The 5,145-nt window shown below is 41.8% G+C and overlaps 1 pseudogene; it reads left to right on the plus strand.

Moving 5' to 3' along the window:
- The first annotated feature begins 615 nt into the window (after window positions 1-615).
- The window catches only part of LOC134836420 (large subunit ribosomal RNA), a 7,746-nt pseudogene continuing 3,216 nt past the window's right edge, over window positions 616-5,145 (plus strand).

A 5,145-nucleotide genomic window follows, 5' to 3' on the forward strand; every position in this document is an offset into this window, starting at 1 on the left:
ACCTATCAGCAGTTGAGGTGCCGATGCTGCGGCTCTGGTAGCAATATTGGTGTCGTAGTGGAGTCTCACCTGATAGTTTGTCTGCGCCTTTCGGGGTGTTTGACTTTAATCTGCTTAATAGGACAATTTGTGTTTAGCAAAATGAGATAAAGCAATAACAGGTCCGTGATGCCCTTAGATGTCCTGGGCTGCACGCGCGCTACAATGAAGACATCAACGTGTATCCTATATCGAAAGGTACGGGAAATCACTAAAACGTCTTCTTAGTTGGGATTATGGACTGAAAGGACACACGATCATTGACATGTTGAACGCATATTGCACCCCATGCGATTAGATTTTGTAATATTTTTTGATATTCACAGAGTCTGTGTGGGGTACACATGGTTGAGTGTCGTTATTTATATATTAAACTATCTTATGTGTCGCAGCATAAGTGCTTGATGTGATCATATGAATTTTTTAGATTCATATATCATTAATAAAGTAATATGAGTGGTTGCTTTGCAGATACGTGCATTTGACCATTATTTTTATTTAATATAAAATACAAAATTTTGGTATAAAATCAAAGGCACTTGCAAAAGTACGATCATTACAAAACTTTAACTATGACGACCTCAACTCATGTGTGACTACCCCCTGAATTTAAGCATATTAATGAGGGGAGGAAAAGAAACTAACTAGGATTCCCATAGTAGCGGCGAGCGAAAAGGGAAGAGCTCAGCACGTAGGCCGACAGCTGTTATGGTTGTTTGGCGATGCCGTGTTAAGGAGTGTCTATTATCTTGTGTCAAAATAGTATGTCCAAGTCCATCTTGAATGAGGCCATGACCCACAGAGGGTGCTAGGCCCGTAGTGACTGCTATTGATGCAAGAAGGCATCTCCTAGGAGTCGTGTTGCTTGATAGTGCAGCACTAAGAGGGAGGTAAACTTCTTCTAAAGCTAAATATTACCATGAGACCGATAGCGAACAAGTACCGTGAGGGAAAGTTGAAAAGCACTCTGAATAGAGAGTCAAAAAGTACGTGAAACCGTTTAAGGGTTTAAACCTGATGAACCTAAATATCTGAATGAGGAAATTCAGCATTATTGCGTCAGATGATGGCGTAATGGTGTGCACTTTTCTTCTAGTAAGACGTTGCGATCCATTAGAAAAGTTAAAATCTGTATATAGGCCCGGATAGGAGTTTATACATTTAGCGAGTAACATGGCTTTGTTGTTATGTGAATGCGTGTAAACTATCTGGTGTTCTTACAGATGTCTGATGGTATTATGACTAAATGTCGCATACAATCTTCGGATTGATATCTCTTGTGGATATAATGTGTACATTATCGGCAACGTTTTAGATTTAGGATACCATCAGGACCCGTCTTGAAACACGGACCAAGAAGTCTAACTTGTATGCAAGTCAATGGGATTATTAAAACCTATAGGCGAAATGAGATTAACTTGTTAATAGGATTACGAATGGTATTAATTGTATTATTCTTCCATCCCCGGGTATCTTAATGTAAGTACTTGTACTACAAAGATATACCGTGAGCATACAAGCTGTGACCCGAAAGATGGTGAACTATGCCTGATCAGGTTGAAGTCAGGGGAAACCCTGATGGAAGACCGTAGCAATTCTGACGTGCAAATCGATTGTCAGAGTTGGGTATAGGGGCGAAAGACCAATCGAACCATCTAGTAGCTGGTTCCCTCCGAAGTTTCCCTCAGGATAGCTGGAGCATAGATATTTTTGTAATAACTCTTATCTGGTAAAGCGAATGATTAGAGGCATTAGGGTCGAAACGATCTTAACCTATTCTCAAACTATAAATGGGTACGTTGAATGACATTCTTGATTGATGTCATTTGTACTTGATACACTTGTGTATCGGTTGTTAGATTAATATGTGCTCAGTGGGCCAAGTTTTGGTAAGCAGAACTGGTGCTGTGGGATGAACCAAACGTAATGTTAAGGCGCCAATATAAACGACATATCATGGATACCATGAAAGGTGTTGATTGCTGAAGACAGCAGGACGGTGGACATGGAAGTTGTCATCCGCTAAGGAGTGTGTAACAACTCACCTGCCGAAGCAATTAGCCCTTAAAATGGATGGCGCTTAAGTCGTTTGCCTATACATTACCGCTAAAATAAAATTTAATCATGCGACCTCGTGTCGTTTGATTTTGATATTTTAGTGAGTAGGAGGGTATGATGATGTGCGTTGAAGTACCTAGCGTGAGCTGGTATGAAGCCGTCATTAGCACAGATCTTGGTGGTAGTAGCAAATATTCGAATGAGATCTTGGATGGCTGAAGTGGAGGAGGTTTTCGTGTCAACAGCAGTTGAACACGAGTTAGTCAGTCCTAAGGTCTAAGGGAAACCTGAACTAATGTGTATGATACATAAATATATCAATTATGATTTATACAAAAATTAGTATCAGTTCCTGTATATATAAAGACCGAAAGGGAATCCGGTTACAATTCCGGAACCTGTTAAGTATACGTTTGTATATATCATCTTCGGATCGATTATACAATCTCGGTAACGAGAAACTTTCATTGAGAAGCCATTAGGAGGTATCGGAAGAGTTTTCTTTTCTGTTTTACAGTTGTACTCACCATGGAAGTCTTTCATAGAGAGATATGGTGTAATAAATTGGTAGAGCATGGCATTAAATTGCTGTGTCGATACTCTCTTACTGGACCTTGAAAATCAATGAAAGGGCTACGCAAATTCTTAACAGTCTGTACCGAATCCGCAGCAGGTCTCCAAGGTTAAGAGTCTCTAGTCGATAGAACAATGTAGGTAAGGGAAGTCGGCAAATTCGATCCGTAACTTCGGGATAAGGATTGGCTCTGAAGACTGAGATAATTCGGGCTGGGTGTCTTCGGATGCTAAGCTTTTACTTTGTATGTTGTGCTTCGGTGCGGCATGCGCATAAGTGAGTTATCACTTAACAGTCAATTCAGAACTGGCACGGTTTAGGGAATCCGACTGTCTAATTAAAACAAAGCATTGTGATGGCCCTCGCGGGTGTTGACACAATGTGATTTCTGCCCAGTGCTCTGAATGTCAACGTGAAGAAATTCAAGCAAGCGCGGGTAAACGGCGGGAGTAACTATGACTCTCTGTAGTGTACGGCTCTTTTAAGATAATGGTGCTTCTTGCGGAGTCGTCCTACGGGGAAATCGTGACAAGTTACGGGTGTGGCGATTTAGTTACTCATTGACTTTTTTGTCAAGGGTGAGTGATAGGGTTCCGTAAAACGCCCCTATTGCATGCGGCTCATATCAACCTCCATGTGGTCCCCGCTGGTAAACTGTGACCCATGTCATGCTGACATGGCGAACAGGCGAACTGATAGAGCACAAGTCTGTTACAAAAGGTTAGCACCCTAGTGACGGACGTTAAACTACTACTGCTGGCGAAACGAACACAAACAATACAAATATTAATACCCACGAACCACAGTTCAGGGAAAGTCAGAGTAGTTTGGGTTATGGTGGAAGAGGTCAAATGGTCGGTGAAGCACAAAATATGCCATCAAATCAAGGGTCTGAAGACCGATATTTTATTAATGCAGATGGACGTGCAGTCTGTCTTGTGTGTGGCAAAGACTTTACAGTTAGAGGTTTACCCAACCACTATCGGCAAAAACATCCGATTGAAAATAATGCACGTATTGTCACTGACAGGGTCAAGGCACGGTGGAGTGAAGAAGAAATGCGCATAATGGCTAAAAAAGAGGCAGAATTATTAATATCACATCCGGAAGCCATCAATGTCAATCAATTATTGTTGGAACAAATTCCGGGCCGAACGTTGGAGGCGATTAAAGGCAAAAGACGCCAACAACTATACAAAGAGTATGTGCAAGAGTATATAACACAGTTGAATCAACAATTACCCGTTGTATCAACTCCAGAGGTCAATGAAGATTTGGACCTAGGTGTTTTGGATAAATTAATGTTGCACCTACTAGCTCTCCGAAACGTATGTGCAGGCATACGTGGAAATGCTGCACAATCAATGTGTACGCTCATGGATAAAGTCATAAATGGAGAAGCGTGGGGTGAAGTGGAGCTAATTAACTGGGTTAATTTGGCTTGTGGTGTAACCAACCATGTGAATAGACCCGAAAGTAGGCAAAGGAGTGGTGAAGTCTTACAAAATCCCAATAGTAGGAACAGGAGACGTCAAGCCTATGCTGAACTTCAAAGGCAATACCGCAAAAATCAATCGAAGGCAGCACAAATCGTACTACAACCACCAACTAATGGTACAATCAATCCCGAAACAAGTGTTATGATGCAATTTTGGAGCGAATTGCTAAATCAAGGATCAACGAACGTTGACCAGAGTGTGGATGTAGTGAACAACGAACTTGGTGAAATTTGGGATCCAATTAGTGTTCAAGACATCATGGAGAATGAGCTTGATAGCAAAACGGCATCAGGCTTGGACGGCATCAAAGCGTCCAGTTGGAAGAGGGTTAAACCATGCCGTAGGGCAGCTTTCTATACAATCGTCATGATATACGGCGATTTTCCTTCAATAATGTCGAAAGGAAGGACTATTTTTATACCCAAAAAGGCTGAAGGGTCGATGAACCCTGTGGATATGCGCCCTATCACCGTTACGTCTGTTGTCTTAAGGCAGCAGCACAAGATAGTGGCCAAAAGACTAATACAAAAACGTACATGGGACGAACGACAACGTGCGTTCATTTCGGGCGTGGATGGAGCTGCCGAGAACTTGGTAGTTCTACAATCAATTATACATCAGGCGCGTCGAGAGTTGAAAGAACTCCACATAGCTTCGGTTGATGTCGCTAAGGCATATGACCAAGTGTCGCATAAGGCTATAATGCTTGAATTGAAAAGGTTTGGAGCACCGAATATGTACATAGAGTATATGGAAAAAGGTTATGGAAATATGAGAACAGTTCTGCAGTACAAAGGCGAAGAAAAGGAGGTTAATGTTAGACGAGGTCTTAAACAAGGAGACCCTGCTTCTCCTCCACTGTTCAATATGGTATTGGAAACTGCGCTAAAGCAATTGGGAGATGAGGTCGGATTTCGCATTTCTCCAGATAAAAGGATCAATGCGCTTGCTTTTGCGGATGACACCCTATTGATT

The sequence above is a fragment of the Culicoides brevitarsis genome, unplaced genomic scaffold (assembly GCF_036172545.1).
Source record: "Culicoides brevitarsis isolate CSIRO-B50_1 unplaced genomic scaffold, AGI_CSIRO_Cbre_v1 contig_25, whole genome shotgun sequence".
Taxonomy (NCBI): Eukaryota; Metazoa; Arthropoda; class Insecta; order Diptera; family Ceratopogonidae; genus Culicoides; species Culicoides brevitarsis.